General features: G+C 51.0%; 1 protein-coding gene across 3 annotated transcripts in view; it reads left to right on the top strand.

Moving 5' to 3' along the window:
• The window catches only part of LOC140395177 (phospholipid-transporting ATPase ABCA1-like), a 246267-nt gene that overhangs the window by 68986 nt on the left and 157657 nt on the right, over window positions 1-19624 (top strand). The window lies entirely within an intron of this gene.

Here is a 19624-nt window from a genome sequence, read left to right as displayed (position 1 = left end):
GCACCACCCGTATTTTTAGCACTGCGGATATTGCCCGAGCAAAACCCTGCCAAAACCCTCTAAGCTTCGGGCATGCCCAAAACATGTGGACATGATTTGCTGGGCTTCCCACGCACCTCGCACACCTATCCTCAACCCCGAAGGATTTACTCATCCTAGCCGCTGTCATGTGTGCCCGGTGCACTACCTTAAATTGTGCACCAGGCTTATTCTGATACAATGAGGAGGTATTAACCCTGCTTGGGGCATTCGCCCATAGATCCGCCTCTATCTATCCTAGCTCGTCCTCCCACTTGCCCTTAAGCTCCGCCTCCCAAAGCTCCTGGTAAATGTCCGATACCTTCCCCTCTCCCACCCAGGTACTGGAGACTACTCTATCCTGTATCCCCCGTGGCGGCAGCAGCGGAAAGGCCGGCACCTGTTTTCTCAGGAAGTCGCGCACCTGCAAATACCTAAAACTATTCCGTGCTGGCAATTTAAATTTATCCTCCAAAGCTTTCAAGCTGGGAAAGCTCCTATCTATAAGTAGATCCCCTATCCTTCTAATTCCTGCCCTCTGCCAACTCCAGAACCCGCCATCTAACCTACCCGGTACAAACCTGTGGTTATTAGAAATAGGGGTCCAAATCGATGCTCCCTCCACTCTCTTCTATCTCCTCCATTGCCCCCAGATCCTCAGGGCCGCCACGACCACCGGACTTGTGGAGTATCGGGCCAGCGAGAACGGCAGAGGTGCCATTACCAATGCTCCCAGATTGGTGTCTTTACATGACGCCGCCTCCATCCGCTCCCTAGCCGACCCCTCCCCCACTACCCACTTCCTGATCTTGGCTATATTAGCTGCCCAGTAGTAGTTCCAGAAGTTTGCAGCGCCAGCCCACCCTCCCCCTGACTGCGCTCTAGCAACACTTTCTTCACTCACGGGGTTTTACTCGCCCACACAAAGCCCGAAATAATCTTATTCACCCGCTTGAAAAAGGCCTTAGGGATGAAGATGGGGAGGCACTGAATGACAAACAAATCTGGGGAGGACCGTCATTTTCATGGTCTGTACCCTCCCCGCCAGTGATAGCGGGAGCATGTCCCATCTCTTAAAGTCCCCTTCCATTTGTTCTGCCAACCGGGATAGGTTTAACTTGTGTAGTACTTCCCATTTCCGGGCCACCTGGATTCTCAGATATCGAAAGCTCTTCCCTACCATTCTAATCGGCAGTTCTCCCAGCCTCTTCTCTTGCCTGGATCGCAAACATCTCACCATGTTCAGTTTATGTCCCGAAAAATTGCCAAATTCCCCCAAGATAGGGGCTGGTTTAGCACACTGGGCTAAATCGCTGGCTTTTAAAGCAGACCAAGGCAGGCCAGCAGCACGGTTCGATTCCTGTACCAGCCTCCCCGAACAGGCGCTGGAATGTGGCGACTAGGGGCTTTTCACAGTAACTTCATTGAAGCCTACTCATGACGAGCGATTTTCATTTCATTTCAAGATTCGCATTACTTCCCTCATCCCCTCCAACGGGGCAGAAATGTACAAGAGCGTAGAGCGAGACCTGGTGCTCCACCCCCCCCCCCCCGCCTCCACCCCCCCCGAACCAGTCCTTTCCCGTTCTTAGAGGCTCTTAACGCCATGGCCAATGGCTCTATGGCCAGAGCAAACAGTAACGGGGAGAGAGGGCACCTTTGCCTCGTCCCTCGGTGTATTTCAAAATACCCCAACCTCAGCCGGTTCGTATGCACACTCGCTACTGGTGCCTGATAGAGCAACCACACCCAGTCAATAAAGCCCTCACCAAACCCAAACCTTCCCAGTGCCTCCCACAGGTAATTCCACTCCACCCGATCAAAAGCATTCTCCGCATCCATCGCTACCTCCGCCTCCTCTCCTTCTGGGGGCATCATAATAACATTTAGAAGCCTTCGAACATTGGCCTTGAGTTGCCTGCCCTTAACAAATCCCGTCTTGCCTTCCCCTATCACCCCCGGGACACAGTCCTCTATCCTTGTGGCCAGTATCTTAGCCAGCAGTTTGGCGTCCACATTCAGTAGAGAAATCGGCCTGTATGACCTGCATTGCTCTGGATCCTTCTCCCGTTTCAGGATCAATGAAATTGAGGCCTGCGACATTGTTAGGGGGAGGACTTCCTTCTCTCTGGCTTTGTTAAATGTCCTCACCAGCAGTGGGCTCAATATCTCTGCAAACTTCTTATAGAATTCCACCGGGTTGCTGTCAGGCCCCGGGGCCTTGCCCGACTGCATGCCCTCCAGCCCCTTGATTATTTCCTCAATCTCAATTGGGGCACCTAGCACCTCCACCGGGTCCTCCTCCACCCTCGGGAACCTCAACTGATCCAGAAATTGCATGATCCCCTCCACCCCAGCCGGGGGTTCTGACTCATATAATTTACTATAAAAGCCCTTAAACACTTCGTTCACCCCCGCTGGGTCCAGGACAGTATTACCGTCTCTACTCTTTACTTTTCCTATCTCCCTGGTCGCCTCTCTTTTCCTGAGCTGGTACGCCAACATTCTACTTGCCTTTTCCCCGTACGCATAGATCGCCTTGCCTTCCTCAACTGTCCCACTGCTTTCCCTGTGGTCAACAGCCCAAACTCCACCTGTAACCTCTGCCGATCCCTCAGTAGCCCCGCATCCGGGGCCTCCGTGTATCTCCTGTCCACCTGGAGTATCTCCTCCATTAATCTATCCCTTTTAACCCATTCCACCTTTTCTCTGTGGGCCCGTATCGAGATTAATTCCCCTCTGACCACTGCCTTCAAAGCTTCCCAGACCCTCGCTGCAGAGACCTCCCCCGTATCATTTGTTTCTAGGTAGTTCTGGATGGACTTGTTAACCTGCCCACAGATCGCCTCGTCTGCTAACAACCCCACATCCAGTCTCCACAGTGGGCGTTGCCCTCTCTCCACACTAACCCGTAGATCCACCCAGTGCGGGGCATGATCCGACACTGCAATTGCCGAGTACTCAGTATCCACCACCTTCGGTATTAGCGCCCTGCTCAGAACAAAAAAGTCGATGCTAGAGTATACCTTGTGGACATGTGGGAAAAAAAAGGAAAACTCTCCCGGGTGCTAAAAACAAAGGAGGTGATAAGTCCACAGGTGGCAATTTTCAGGGTTTCGGAAGACCCGGGAGTCCAGGGGGAGAAAGAGGCCGATGTTCTAGCCTTTGCTTCCCTGATAGCCCGGCGGCCAATACGGACTCGAAACCCCCGCAGACTGAACTATGGCCGGACATGTCAAGTTTTCTGGGTATGGAAAAAATCAAGTTCGCCTTGAGGGGATCTGTATTGGGGTTCGCCCAAAGGTGGCAACCATTTATCGACTTCTTCGCGGGAGAGTGAACGTCAGCAGGGGGGGGGCAGTGGGGAGATTAGAGTAGAGTTAGAGGGATAAATAGGCGGGTAGTACCTATGGGAGAGGAGCGGGTATGTGCATTATGGTTTGGTTGAAGTGTTGGTTTTTCGTTGATGTTTGCATATTTCTGTAATCTGTAACTGTTTACAATGTCAGAAAATACCTCAATAAAATTGTTTCTTTAAAAAAAAAAGGAAAACTCCTTCGTCCTCGGCCGTGCAAACCTCCATGGATCTACTCCCCCCCCCCCCCCCCCCCCCCCATCTGTTCCATAAAACCCTTCAATTCCTTTGCCGCAGCTGGCCTCCTCCCTGTCCTGGATTTTGACCGGTCCATTTCCAGATCAATGACTGTATTGAAGTCTCCTCCCATGATCAGGTTATGTGACTCTAAGTCTGGGAATCTTACCTAACACCCGCCTCATAAATTCCACATCTTCCCAATTCGGAGCATATATGTTCACAAGTACCACTCGCACCCCCTCCAGCTTCCCACTCACCATTATGTCCCTACCCCCCTTGTCTGACACGATTCTCCTGCCTCGAATGCCACACGTTTGCTGATTAAGATCGCTATACCCCTGGTCTTTGAGTCCAGTCCTGAGTGGAACACTTGGCTAACCCACCCCTGCCTCAATCTCGTCTGGTCTGTAACCTTTAGGGTGTCTCTTGTAGCATTGCCACGTCCGCCTTCAGTTCCCTCAAACGCGCGAACACGCGAGCCCTTTTGACCGGTCTATTCCGTCCTCTCCCATTCCGTGTGATCAGCCTGGACGGGGGCTTCCAACCCCCCACCCCCGCCGACTAGCCATCACCCTTTTTTAGGCCAGCCTAGAGCTCGCACCCTCCGCTTCCTCGAGTCCCCACACGGGCTGTCGCTGTTCCCGACCTCCCATTTGTCCCCTAGTAACAGTTCCTCCCCTGTCAGCAAAGCAGTCCCCCCCCCCCCCAGCAACAACACTAAACCCAATCCCCCAAGTCAAGCTCCAGCTTAACACCTGTCCACCCCCCACTGCGCTTCCGAGAGTCAGCTGACCCATGCTGACTCGATAGCTCCTGCTCCTGGCACCAAGCAGTCTGTCTCCCTATTGTACTCTCCTCACTCCCCCTCATATGAATAAACATTTTAAAAGCATGACATTCCCCAGTAAACAAACAGCAGAAATAAAAGTGAAGAAACAATCATTTTAGAAAAAATAGTCACCCAAAAAGCAGAAGTAAATTCAAAGCCAATTTCCCCCCCTAACAAGGTCCCTGCAAGACAGATTAACCTTTAACCATCCACCCAGCCCATTATTTCATATAGAGCTACTTAAACTTTTACAATCCAGCACCACAAATCGCTGCCAAAGTACTTCTCTAAGGCTTAAGGGTCTTTTAATTCGCCTCCAGCTTCATTTCTTTAATAAAGGTCCATACTTTGTCTGGCGTTTCAAAGTAGAAAACCCGTTCCTCATGTGTGACCCACAGACGGGCTGGGTACCACATCCCGAACTTCACCCTCTTCTGAAAGAGGGTCGTTTTTGCCCGATTGAACCCAGCTCGCCTCTTGGCCAAATCCGCACCCAGGTCCTGATAGATGCGCAACTCACAGTTCTCCCACTTGCTGCTCCGTTCTTTCTTGGCCCACCGCAAAACGTGTTCCTTGTCCATGAAACGGTGAAAACGTACCACCATGGCTCTCGGCGGTTCGTTCGCTCTGGGCTTCCTCGCGAGGGCTCTGTGCGTTCTGTCCAATTCCAGGGGCCGAGGGAACGCCCCAGCCCCCATCAACTTCTCCAACATGTCCGTCACATAGGCCCTTGCATCCGATCCCTCACTGCCTTCAGGGAGGCCAACAATCCTGAGATTCTGCCTCCTGAATCTATTCTCCAGGTCCTCCAGCTTCTCCTGCATTCTTTTCTGGCGGTTGTTCATCATCTCCACCTTGCTTTCCAGCACGGTTATATACTCCGCATGCTCAGACAACTTTTGCTCGACCTCCTGGATCGCTCTCCCGTGGGTTTCCTGATTCTGAACCACTTGATCAATCAAAGCCTTAATCGGGTCCAGCGTGTCCTCCTTCAGCTTGGCGAAGCAATCCTCGAAAAACTTCACCAGATGCTCCGTCGACCACTGTGCCCTCTCCCGCGGCCCTTGCCCTCCGCCATGCTTTCCCAGCTCTGCTTGCATCTCCCTTATAGGACTTGTCGTCTCACACGACCACTTCTGGTCCAATTCTCCATACACCGGAGGGGGATTTCTCCTTACTGTCTCATTCTTCACTGCTTTATCCCATAAAATCCAAAAAAAAAATGGGGCAAAATGGTCCAAAAGTCCGTTACAGGCGGGAGCGATCAAATGTGCGACCTACCCCTCCATGGCCACCACCGGAACTTTTGAAAAGAAGAATGCTTGAGATTGGAACTGAGCCATCCAGTGCTGTTTCTGTCCAGTCATCTTATCCATGCTTTGCCTTGCCTGAATTGTTAAGACTTGATAGTGACCTGTTTTTTTACATTATTTCAGTAAGTGTACAGTACTAATCACCGCAGGCATTACATGCTGGCTTATTAATTGTAATCCTACTCAATAGGACATTTTGTGACTTGCTTTTCTACTTTGCGAATTTATTTGCTCCCTTCCCCATAATTCTCATGAGGTGCTGGAGCACAGGCTCCAGATAAAACTTATGCCAAGAATCGGTGAAAAGCTTTCAGTGACACTCTTAAGAAAAGGTTCTTTTATTGGAGTTGCTTGCATGCAGGCATTGTGTTGTGTTCAATCCGCTTTCAGCACATTCACCACTTGGCCAGAAGATTGGAAAGAATTTAGCTGCTGCTCGAAATTCCTTTGACCACGATAACACTACACTATAAGACCTTTGTACCGAAATAGGATCTGCTTTTCTCGAATTGTTAATTTGCAAAGGGTTGGGCCTGGTTCTGACTGATATTTATCTTTAGCTATTTTAAGTTGATTTGGTTTGGTCTGATGTCTGTCACTTGTGGACTGCCAGTCATCATTTGTCACTGGCCCTGATGCAGATCTGAAATCAATTGACCTAGATAACCAGATTTGCAGTATGGTTGTGAGTGACTGCGCCTTAATGCGTGATTCACAAACATTAAGTAAAATCTTGAATTTATTCAAAGCACAGGCATGTTCAAGGAGTTGGAATATAAATATGCCAAAGGGTTCAAATTGCAATCCGACAATGTTACAGGAGGGTTGAACCTTTTATAAAAAATCTGCATTGTGGATTTCCAACTCTGGCTGGATATATTCCTGGAGCTTTCATCACTCAATCAAATGCCCCACCATTTTTTTCCCTGGGTTGATTACCCCAATATTCAGGAAATTGACCCTGGAGGATTGGCAACCGTACTTTTGAGAGATATGGGCCAGAATTTTCCGGCTGTTGGGATTCTCTTTTCCGGCACGCAGGTTTCCGACGGCGACGGGTGGCTTCAAGGGGAAACCTCATTGCCAGCGAACAGCACGCTGCCGAGAAACACACGGCTGGGGGACGAGAGAATCCCATCCATGTTCTATGGGCCAATGATGATGCCACTTGCAGTAATCTGCTTATTGGAATTCACATCGTCTCACACGACACAACTAAATTATCTTCCAAATATTAGATCTTTACTGACATGATGAAAACAATTAATACTTCATTTGCAATTAAGTAGCAATGTGACTCCGAACAGCATAGAACATGGAACATAGAAAATACAGCACAGAACAGGCCCTTCGGCCCACGATGTTATGCCGAACGTTTGTCCTAGATTAAGAACAAATTAATCTACAGCCCATCATTCTACCATAATCCATGTACCTATCCAATAGCCGCTTGAAGGTCCCTCATGTTTCCGACTCAACTACTTCCACAGGCAGTGCATTCCATGTCCCCACTACTCTCTGGGTAAAGAACCTACCTCTGACATCCCCCCTATATCTTCCACCATTCACCTTAAATTTACGTCCCCTTGTAATGGTGTGTTCTACCCGGGGAAAAAGTCTCTGACTGTCTACTCTATCTATTCCCCTGATCATCTTATAAACCTCTATCAAGTCGCCCCTCATCCTTCTTCATTCTAATGAGAAAAGGCCTAGCACCCTCAACCTTTCCTCGTAAGACCTACTCTCCATTCCAGACAACATCCTGGTAAATCTCCTTTGCACCTTTTCCAAAGCTTCCACATCCTTCCTAAAATGAGGCGACCAGAACTGCACACACTACTCCAAATGTGGCCATAACAAGGTTTTGTACAGCTGCATCATCACCTCACGGCTCTTAAATTCAATCCCTCTGCTAATGAAAGCTAGCATACCATAGGCCTTCTTCACAGCTCTATCCACTTGCGTGGCAACTTTCAAAGATGTATGAACATAGACCCCAAGATCTCTCTGCTCCTCCACACTGCCAAGAACCCTACCGTTAACCCTGTATCCGCATTCATATTTGTCCTTCCAAAATGGACAACCTCACACTTTTCAGGGTTAAACTCCATCTGCCACTTCTCAGCCCATCTCTGCATCCTTTCTATGTCTCTTTGCAGCCGACAACAGCTCTCCTCACTATCCACAACTCCACCAATCTTCGTATCATCTGGAAACTTACTGACCCACCCTTCAACTCCCTCATCCAAGTCATTAATGAAAATCACAAACAGCAGAGGACCCAGAACTGATCCCCGCGGTACGCTACTGGTAACTGGACTCCAGGCTGAATATTTGTCATCCACCACCACTCTCTGACTTCTATCGGTTAGCCAGTTCATTATCCAACTGGCCAAATTTCCCACTATTCCATGCCTCCTTACTTTCTGCATAAGCCTACCATGGGGAACCTTATCAAATGCCTTACTAAAATCCATGTACACTTCATCCACTGCTTTACCTTTATCCACGTGCTTGGTCACCTCCTCAAAGAATTCAATAAGACTTGAGGCAAGACCTACCCCTCACAAATCTGTGCTGACTATCCCTAATCAAGCAGTGTCTTTCCAGATGCTCAGAAATCCTATCCCTCAGTACCCTTTCCATTTCTTTGCCTACCAGCAAAGTAAGACTAACTGGCCTGTAATTCCCAGGGTTATCCCTATTCCCTTTTTTGAACAGGGGCACGACATTCGCCACTCTCCAATCCCCTGGTACCACCCCTGTTGACAGTGAGGATGAAAAGATAATTGCCAATGGCTATGCAATTTCATCTCTTGCTTCCCATAGAATCCTTGGATATATCCCGTCAGGCCCGGGGGACATGTCTGTCCTCAAGTTTTTCAAAATGCCCGCCACATCTTCCTTCCCAACAAGTATTTCCTCGAGCTTACCAGTCTGTTTCACACTGCCCTCTCCAATAATATGGCACCTCTCATTCGTAAATACTGAAGAAAAGTACTCGTTCAAGACCTCTCCTATCTCTTCAGACTCCATACACAATCTCCCGCTATTGTCCTTGATCGGACCTACCCTCGCTCTAGTCATTTTCATATTTCTCACATATGTGTAAAAGGCCTTGGGTTTTCCTTGATCTTACCCGCCAAAGATTTTTCATGCCCTCTCTTAGCTCTCCTAGTCTCTTTCTTCAGTTCCCTCCTGGCTATCCTGTATCCCTCCAGCGCCCTGTCTGAACCTTGTTTCCTCAGCCTTACATCAGTCTCCTTCTTCCTCTTAACAAGACATTCAACCTCCCTTGTGAACCATGGTTCCCTCACTGTAGCAGATACTACAAAAACAATACAACATGAATACCTGTGATGTGTGAGCTAACTTTCCAATTGAAAGGTCCAGCTAGTTGGATGAACAAACATTTTAACTGTCCTTGGCTTCAATTTTTATAAACCACCTTCATGTTAAGAAATTCATGAACTCGTCACACCAGCAGTTTCTGAAATATCATCTGGGCACTTCTTGTTTTTGCGTTTACTGTTAAAACCCTTGCTTCTGGGGAAAATTTCAATGGTTGATGGTCCCAGATCACATTAAACAATGTCATGTGCAACTTACTGGTTAACCTGGGGAATTGCTTCCTGCGAAAAGTAGGCAATATTCCTGTGAAAATCTGATTCGAGACACTAGTGGATGTGGAATTTTACAGCAGATCAGTGGAGCCCTTAGCACCTACAGTAGGGAATTTGCATGTCTCTCTCGCGGGGGGGAAAAAAGTAATCCGGATATATAAATCTCGGTTCATTAGATAATCAGTTCAGTGCTACCACCATTGAACAAACCAGTTCTTTTTAATTGTGGCACCTACCAATTAAAGCACAAAGTCTCTGCTATTCAGATCTGACACAAAGGTACAAATAAGTCAGACTGTGTCACAAGTTTTCCTTCACAGTTTACATTTACCTAACCCATTAACTAAACACTAGGAACCAAAAATACATTACTACACAACCAGCAGCTACATGCTCAGTAATCACCAAACCTTGAAGTGTAAATATTATAGCCGAACAAATTGGACATGACCCAATATCAGGCACTGGGATCGTGATGCATGATTAATTCACGGCTGTTGCTTTTGATGTAAGCAACTTTGTGCTGTCTGCTAATTTTAAATGATTTTCTTTTTAAAAAAAAATAATTTTAAAATTTTCACAAATTATCAACAACAGAATGAAAAAGGAACCCAATAGAATTAAATACAGAGCAAAATAAAACCACCCCCGTGCCCCCCTCCCCCTATACATAAATAATAAATTAACACACCCAATTAACACAAAGCAAACATAGCAAATAAATATATTCACCCCCTCAGATCCCCCAGGGTAAATAATTTTTATTTAAAAATAGACACCCCCCCCCCCGGGGTTGCTGCTGCTGACCATTGTCTACCGTTCTGCCAGGAAGTCCAAGGTTGCCACTGCCTGAAGAACCCTTGTACCGATCCCCTTAAGGCGAATTTCACCCTCTCCAAATTAATAAACCTCGCCATATCGTTGATCCAGGATTCCACGCTTGGGGGCCTCGCATCCTTCCACTGAAGAAGAATCCTTCGCCGGGCTACCAGGGGCGCAAAGGCCAGAATACCGGCCTCTTTCGCCTCCTGCACTCCTGGCTCCCCTGCAACCCCAAATATTCCGAGCCCCCAGCCCGGTTTGACCCTGGATCCTGCCACCCCCGACACGGTCCTTGCTACGCCCTTCCAAAATTCCTCCAGCGCTGGGCATGCCCAGAACATATGGGTGTCGTTTGCTGGGCTCCCTGAGCACCTAACACACTTGTCCTCACCGGCAACGAACCGGCTCATCCTTGTCCTGGTCATCTGTGCCCTGTGCAGCACCTTAAACTGTATGAGGCTGAGCCTCACGCACGAAGAGGAAGAGGTCACCCTCCCAAGGGCATCTGCCCACATCCCCTCTTCGATCTCCTCTCCCAACTCCTCCTCCCACTTACCTTTCACCTCCACCACCGAGGCCTCCTCCTCCTCCTGCATCACCTGGTAAGGTTTCGAGATCTTCCCCTCTCCAACCCACCCCCCCGAGAGCACCCTGTCCTGTACTGTGTGTGGCAGCAGCCGCGGGAATTCCACCACTCGCCGCCTGGCAAACTCCCTTATCTGTAAATATCTAACGGTGTTCCCCCGGGAGAGTCCATACTTCTCCTCCAGCTCACCCAGGCTCGCGAACTTCCCATCCACAAACAGGTCCCCCAAACTTCCTATCCCTGCCCTGTGCCACCCCGAAAACCCTCCATCTATGCTCCCTGGGACAAACCGGTGGTTCCCCCGTATTGTGGTCCACACCGAGGCCCCAACCCCCCCCCCCCCCGTGCCGCCTCCGCTGCCCCCAGATTTTGAGGGTAGTCGCCACTATCGGGCTGGTAGTATACCTCATTGGAGGGAGCGGCAGCGGCGCCGTTGCCAGCGCCTCCAGACTTGTACCCTCACAAGACGCTGTCTCCAGCCTCTTCCATGCAGCTCCCTCCCCCTCCATCACCCACTTGTGCACCACCGCCGCATTGGCGGCCCAGTAGTACCCACAGAGGTTGGGCAGTGCCAGCCCCCCCCCCCCCATCCCTACTCCGCTCCAGGAACACCCTTCTCAACCTTGGAGTCCCTCGCGCCCACACAAACCCCGTTATGCTCCTGTTGACCCGCCTAAAGAAGGCCTTCGGAATAAAAATGGGGAGGCACTGGAACAGGAACAAAAACCTTGGGAGCACCGTCATCTTAACTGACTGCACCCTACCCGCCAGGGACTGCGACAACGCGTCCCACCTCTTGAACTCCTCCTCCATTTGCTCCACCAGCCTTGTGAAATTAAGTCTCTGCAGGGCCCCCCAGCTCCTGGCCACCTGGACCCCCAAATACCTGAAGCTCCTCTCCGCCCTTTTTAGTGGGAGATCGCCAATCCCCCTCTCCTGGTCCCCTGGGTGAACCACAAACAACTCGCTCTTTCCCATGTTTAGCCTGCACCCTGAGAAATCCCCGAACTCCCTGAGGATCCTCATTAACTCCGGCATTCCCCCCACCGGGTCCGCCACATATAGCAGCAAGTCATCCGCATAGAGCGACACCCTATGCTGCTCCCCACCCCGCACCAACCCCCTCCAGTTCCTCGACTCCCTCAGTGCCATAGCCAGGGGTTCAATCGCCAGTGCGAAGAGCAGGGGGGACAGGGGACACCCCTGCCTCGTCCCTCGATGCAACTGAAAGTACTCAGATCTCCTCTTGTTCATGGCCACACTCACCATCGGGACCTCGTACAACAGCCTAACCCACCTGGCAAACCCCTCCCCAAACCTGAACGTCTTCAGCACCTCCCACGAGTACCCCCACTCTACCCTGTCGAAGGCCTTCTCAGCGTCCATCGCCACCACTATCTCCACCTCTCCCTCCCTTGCCAGCATCATAATAACATTCAGGTGCCTCCGCACATTCGCGTTCAACTGCTTCCCTTTCACGAACGCCGCCTGGTCTTCGTGGATCACCTGCGGCACCCAATCCTCAATTCTCGTGGCTAAGACTTTCGCCAACACCTTGGCATCTACGTTTAACAACAAAATCGGCTTGTTAGACCCACACTGCAGGGGATCCTTGTCCTGCTTCAGGATCAAGGAGATCAGTGCCCGGGACATCGTCGGGGGCAACGCCCCCCACCTTCCCTTGCCTCATTGAAGGTCCTAACCAACAACGGGCCCAACAGGTCCACATATTTCTTGTAGATTTCGACCGGGAAACCATCCGGCCCCGGTGCCTTCCCCGCCTGCATGCTCCCTATCCCTTTGCCCAGTTCCTCCAGCCCAATCGGGGCCCTCAATCCTGCCACCAGTTCCTCCTCCACCTTCGGAAACCTCAATTGGTCCAGAAAGCAGCCTATCCCTCCCTCCTCCAGTAGGTGCTTGGACCGATACAGTTTCTCATAAAAATCCCTGAAGACCCCATTGATGCCAACCCCACTCTGCACCACACTCCCTCCCCTATCCTCAACTCCCCCAATCTCCCTAGCTGCATCCCGATTCCGAAGCTGATGCGCCAGCATCCGACTTGCCTTTTCCTCATACTCCTAAATCGCCCCCTGGGCCTTCCTCCACTGCGCCTCCGCCTTCCTGGTGGTCAACAGGTCGAATACGGCCTGGAGGCTACGCCTCTCCCTCAACAGTCCCTCCTCAGGCACCTCCGCATACCTCCTGTCTACCCTCACCATCTCCCACACCAGCCTCTCCCTCTCCCTCTGCTCTCTCCTCCACTCCTTGTGGGCCCTAATGGAGATCAGCTCTCCCCTAACCACCGCCTTCAGCGCCTCCCATACCATCCCCACTCAGACCTCCCCGTTATTGTTGGCCTCCAAGTACCTCTGTGTACTTCCTCGGACCCGCTCGCTCACCTTCTCGTCCGCCAACAGCCCCACCTCCAAGCGCCACAACGGGCGCTGGTCCCTCACCTCCCCCAGCTCTAGGTCTACCCAATGCGAGGTGTGATCCGAAATGGCTATCGCCGAGTACTCTGTATCCTCTACTCTCGCAATCAGCGCCCTACTCATAATAAAAAAGTCGATCCGGAAATAAGCCTCATGAACATGCGAGAAGAATGAAAATTCCCTAGACCCCCCTCCTTGCAAATCTCCAAGGGTCCACCCCTCCCATCTGGTCCATGAACCCCCTCAGCACATTAGCCGCTGCAGGCTTCCTACCCGTCCTAGACCTGGAGCGATCCAGTGCCGGATCCAACACAGTGTTAAAGACCCCCCATTATCAGGCCCCCCACTTCCAAGTCCGGGATCCGACCCAACATGCGCCGCATAAAACCCGCATCGTCCCAGTTCGGGGCATACACGTTGGAAAGCGCGGGCTTTTTCCCACGCTGGAGGGGACGGGGCTGCATCCTCTCCCCTTGCAGCTTACCACTTACCATTACGTACCTCCCGCCATTGTCTGTCACAATGCTCGACGCCTCGAACGACACCCTCTTTCCCACCAAGATCGCCCACCCCCCGATTTTTTTTTTGGCATCCAGCCCCGAATGAAACACCTGACCTACCCACCCCTTCCTCAATCTTACCTGGTCAGCATGTGGAGCATGACCACATCCGCCTTCAGCCCCTTCAGGTGCGCGAACACCCGGGCCCGCTTGACCGGCCTGTTCGGTCCCCTTACATTCCAGGTTATCAGGGGGCTACCCGCGCCCCTCCCCCGTCGACTAGCCATAACCCCTCCTCGGCCAGCCACGCGCCCGCACCCCACACCCGGCCTGTTCCCCACGGCGGCAGACCCCTGTCCCAACCCCCTCTACTCACTCCAGCTCCCCCTTGACCATACCAGCAGCAACCCGGTAACCCCCCCGCCCCCCCACAAGCTAGGACACCACCTAGCTGCTTTGCTCCACCACCCCCCCCCCCCCCCCCCCCCCCCCATTGCACTCCTGCAAGTCAGCTGAATCCTACTGACCCCGGCCACTCCCACCTCTCCTTCGACTCCTCCCATTGTGGGACATAATCTCCTCCTCTATTGCCCATTAGCAGGCTCTCTGCCTCCCCCTTCCATCCCAAGCATGGGAAACAACCCTTGCTTTCCTGCCCCAGCCCCGCCCCCTCCAGCCTTCAGCGCGGGAAAAAGTCCGCGCTTTCCACCTGCCCGGCCCTGCCACCTCTGACGCAGCTCCCTTTACAGGCCCAGTCCCCTCACCTCCGACTCGGGCCTCCCCCTCCCCTGGGGGGCCCCATCCCCCCCCTACCGGCTATCCACCCCTACTCTATTTACTTACCCCCCCTCCAAGAGCCCACCCGACAGACCCAACCAATACAGTGCCCAACCCACCCTAACCACTCACACCAAACCAAAAAGAAACCAGAGCAAAGAACCACCCCTCAAAATGTAACACCCCAACAACAATCCCCGACCACCCATCCTGACCCTCCGTCTGTGTCCAACTTCTCGGCCTGAACAAAGGCCCAAGTCTCCTCCGGAGACTCCGAATAATGGTGCCCGTCCTCGTATGTGACCCACAGTCGCGCCGGCTGCCAAACTTCACCCCCTTCCTGTGATGCACCGCCTTCGCCCGGTTGTACCCGGCCCGCTTCTTCGCCACCTCTGCACTCCAGTCCTGGTATATTCGAACCTTCACGTTCTCCCACCTGCTGCTCCTCTCTTTCTTGGCCCACCTGAGCATGCACTCCCGATAGCGAACCGATGAAACCGTACCAGCACTGCCCGCGGCGGCCCGTTAGCCTTAGGCCTCCTCGCCAGCACTCTATGGGCCCATTCCAGCTCCAGGGACCCTTGAAAGGACCCCACTCCCATCAGCAAGTTTAATGTGGTGACCACATAGGCCCCCACGTCCGACCCCTCCAGCCTCTCCGGGAGGCCCAGAATCCGCAAATTCTTCTGCCTCGACCGACTCTCCATCTCCTCGAACCGTTCCTGCCATTTCTTGTGGTGCGCCTCCACCTTTACCGCCAGGACTAAGATCTCGTCCTAAGAGCGGCCCCGTCCCCACCAGCGTGGGAAAAAGCCCGCGCTTTCCAACATGTATGCCCCGAACTGGGACGATGCGGGTTTTATGCGGCGCATGTTGGGTCGGATCCCGGACTTTTGTCGGACCTCGCGGATCACCACCCCACGGGCCATCTGGGTCTCCAGCAGCTTGTCGATAGAAGCCTTCATCGGCTCCAGCAGGTCCGCTTTGATCTCCCTTAAGCAGCGCTGGATAGCCTCCTGCTGCTCTTGCGCCCACTGCATCCACGCTGCCTGGTCCCCGCCCGCCGCCATCTTGCTCTTCTTCCCTCGCACTTTCTTTGGGTTCACCACCACTTTTTTAGTCGCCCCGCCCCTGGCCCAAGCCGTACACTGTCGGGGGAATATTGCAATCATCTTCCCACACCGGGAAATGTCAAAAAATTGCCGTTGGGGGCCCTGAAAAGAGCCCAAAAGTCTGTTCCAAGCGGGAGCTGCCGAACGTGCGACTTAGCTCTGCATAGCCGCAACCGGAAGTCATTTTAAATGATTTTCAACGCACAGAAAACTATGGGTGTGATTTTCCCAAAAGGGAATCAAGTCCCCTAACGAGCGCGTTTAGCTGTGTGTTTCCCGACACTCGCAGTGAGGAGAAACACATGGATATTCATGGCAACTCATGTTGAATAAGGGGGCCTGAACTGGGAACGCGCAGCCGAGAGTGGGGAGCTCTGCTCACCGCAACTCCCCATTGTAGCGAGAGATCTGAACGCCATTTTTTAAATGGCATCCTGATTTCCGAGGCTCGCAAAACAATCCCCAACCCCATTGTGGGCGGGATTCACATTTCAAAGTCTTACACGATCGTGTTGAATCTCATGAGGCGTTGCGAGCCGGGTAGATCCTGGAAGCGAGGTCTCCTGGCTTTCAATGGCCACGCTGCGCCGTGGCAAGCTGCTTTTCCGGTGCAGCTTGGCCGTAGGATCGCGCCCTATAACTCGGGTGTTGAGTGTCTGCACAACCGAGCATGGTGTGGAGAATTGTGAGAGGCTAACCTGCACTGTTCAAATCCAGCCTGTGCCTCTTCAATGGCAGTGCGTTGTGGCTGGAACAGGTTCTGGAAGTTGTTCTTAACTCATAATTGTTCTTGAAAAGGTAAAAGATGAGAGAGGGGGAGCTCCAAGATTTTCCACCACTGTACTGGAGGCCTTTGTGACCAGGAGAACTACTAGACAAATCGTTTAAAGATATTGGAACCCAATAGCTATATAAATCCCAGAAATTCAACCCAGCAGATCTGAGTGCTGTGCCGCAAGAAGTTCAAAGACCTGATACAAACGGTCAAGTTCAGTGATTATATTTTCCAACACCATGTCTCACCAACTGCACCACGCCCCGTCACCCATCTAAAAATATTCTCTCTCTCAACCCTGATTAATTCCTTATATTCATAACTTCGCCTGACCCTCCGACCCACAGCATTGCTGCAACCTACCTAACCGCCTCTTTCAGCTTTTCCACACACAGCCAGCTAGTCAACAATGACAGCCACATTGTCCCAAACACACTGTGCCACACTCACTGACACTTCCCTCTCTCACTTGCAAGGACATTTGCCACATAGCTGGAGGCAGCAACACCTAACATTTGCGGGAACAGGCAAGGCTGCATGACTTTTCCTCTATGGAGGAGAATTGAGTGGCCAGGACCAAGGCCACGGCTAGCGTTGGGGCTGAAACCATTGATGACGATGTTTTGCTCATACCTTTAAGCTCCTTTGCATATCCCACTTCCCCTTATCACATAATCTGTTCCAGTGCATGGCTGCACGTGGTGTAAACCTGCACCACCTGTTTTCCTCCCTCCCTTCACCACAGCCCTACCCTTTGCATTTCTCCTTTTCAGAGATGCAACGTGGGGCAGAATCTAATACCATTCCTGATGGCAGGATATTAAATGGGCAGGGGTCTTTGATTGTGCAGGAAGCAAAATGTCAGTTTCCTGATAGCAGGATTATAAGTATCGAGTCTGCAGTGGATTGGACGCTGATCAGGTTTCCCGATGGCAAGGAGCGGGAACCTCCTATAATGCATTAAGAGGTCGTGCATTCTCATTAAACGCATACTCATCAAATTAAATTTTACCTTCTCCGAATTGACAGCAAATGAGAAACATGTACCTTCAGTTTCAGGAGTGATTCAGGTGGCGTACATCAAAGAACAAAGAACAAAGAAATGTACAGCACAGGAACAGGCCCTTCGGCCCTCCAAGCCCGTGCCGACCATACTGCCCGACTAAACTACAATCTTCTACACTTCCTGGGTCCGTATCCTTCTATTCCCATCCTATTCATATATTTGTCAAGATGCCCCTTAAATGTCCCTATCGTCCCTGCTTCCACTACCTCCTCCGGTAGTGAGTTCCAGGCACCCACTACCCTCTGCGTAAAAAACTTGCCTCGTACATCTACTCTAAACTTTGCCCCTCTCACCTTAAACCTATGCCCCCTAGTAATTGACCCTAATTAATCAGGTGAGGTAGTCTTCTGGGTGAATTTTGAGTGAGTAGGAGTGAGTTTCTTTTTGGTCTGAGGAGCTATTTTGGACAAAGAGAGGGGAATTTGGGCTGTCTTGAGGTTGGTTGGCCAGGCTGGTTAGGGCATGGCTGACTGTGAAAGGGATGGCAGATCGTGCTGGCCTTGAAGAATCGTGGAGGACTGAGGGAGCGAGCTGGTGACACAAAGAAGGTCAATCTTCACCAGTGGCATATCAAGCATGATTGAGGGCAGGTCAAGAGTGATTGAGATTAGGTCACCAGTGAGGTTGGGAGAGTCTAAGGTAACCAAGGACAGGCCAGGGTTGTTGCATAGTCGAGAGTGCTGGCGAGGCAACTCAATGTTGACAGACAGTTGATGGAGGGTGATAGAGGGTGGCTTGAGGGTCACCAAAGGCAGGGCATGTATGATGGAGAGAAGGTGAAAGATGACTGAGGTAGGGTGCAGGGTGATGGCTTGCAGCAGCAGTGTCAGAGTGGGAGTGACCAAGGACATAGCTGCAACAGCAAGAAGAGATGGCCAGAGACCATGTCGATAAGGGAGTTGGCCACAGTGGGGAGGGTGGAGACCAGTGTGTGGTCGATGAAAAGTGGTGGGCTCCTTATTCATCTACAATCTTCAAATCAGGAAAGGATAGATTGTGCTGACCTGATCTTCAGCAGCCTTCTGTCCACAGTTCACTTTAGGCAGACAGGATGAGTCCTGTCCAGCCAGGGCTTTATGATGCTGTGGTGCAGGAGAGGAACTGGCAGGGAATGGGCCAGGCACTGTAACGGCTAGAAGGGCAACAAAAGGTGGCAGCAAAGGGTCAGGCAGCTCAGGATACTGGCAACCAACAGACAGCATAAGATAAAGCAATGGCACGTAACAAAGTATTTTTTACAATCCCGGATCAGACCCCAACAGTGGCAAGTATACTGGACAGAAACTCCAATATTTTATTTTAATTTTGTAAGACTGTGAGGAAAATATACCTCGCTTTAGGAGTGATTTCAGGAAGAAATAGGGTTATGGTATATTAAAACAAACTTTGTTGCTAACACAGTATTAAAATATCTTTAACATTGCACCAGAAACAAGCTTACAATTAACCCTTAAACAATGCTAATTAATACAATAAATACAATAACCCTTAATTGCTATATGTATTCCCACTCAAACAACAAAAAATTAATCCCAGCACCCAAACTGCTGTTAAACACATTTGGTACTCCGGAATACCTGTTTTACAGAGACATTCTTTGTGAAAGGGAGATCTTTTGACACTGCCTTAAAGAAAAGACCTGACTCCTGTCCGAACCATGCAGAAACTCTGGCCATATTCCTTCAGAAGCTGCTTCACAGCTTCTTTCAGCTCACCTCCTAATCAGACCATTCTGAACTGCTCAGAAAGACTGCTAATCTGCCTACAGACTTATCTTTAACTGAACTGCAGTGAGAGCAAAATGCTTGACTTCTGCTCACCGCTCCATCTAGAACTCAACTGACCTGCTTTCCTGCAAAAATGCCTGATACCTTGGCTCCACCCAGAAATTACATTATCTTACCAAGATGAAGTGTAATTAGTTCCATAGGGAAACCCCCTTAATCCACTGTAAATAGCCCAAGCTTTTTACAGTGCCCTAATTGCACCCCTGGCTCCCAAACCTTTCAAACCAGGATTATTTTAAGACATGACTGCAGCAGTCACATACTAACTCAGGCTTTTATACGTTACTGCACTAAACACCTATACTATACTATACTATACTATACATCGAGAGTGGCGCAGTGGTTAACATTGCTGCCTCACGGTGCTGATGTCCCAGGTTCGATCC

This window comes from Scyliorhinus torazame, chromosome 18 (assembly GCF_047496885.1).
Source record: "Scyliorhinus torazame isolate Kashiwa2021f chromosome 18, sScyTor2.1, whole genome shotgun sequence".
In the NCBI taxonomy this organism is placed as follows: Eukaryota; Metazoa; Chordata; class Chondrichthyes; order Carcharhiniformes; family Scyliorhinidae; genus Scyliorhinus; species Scyliorhinus torazame.
This window is presented reverse-complemented; position numbering and strand designations above follow the sequence as displayed.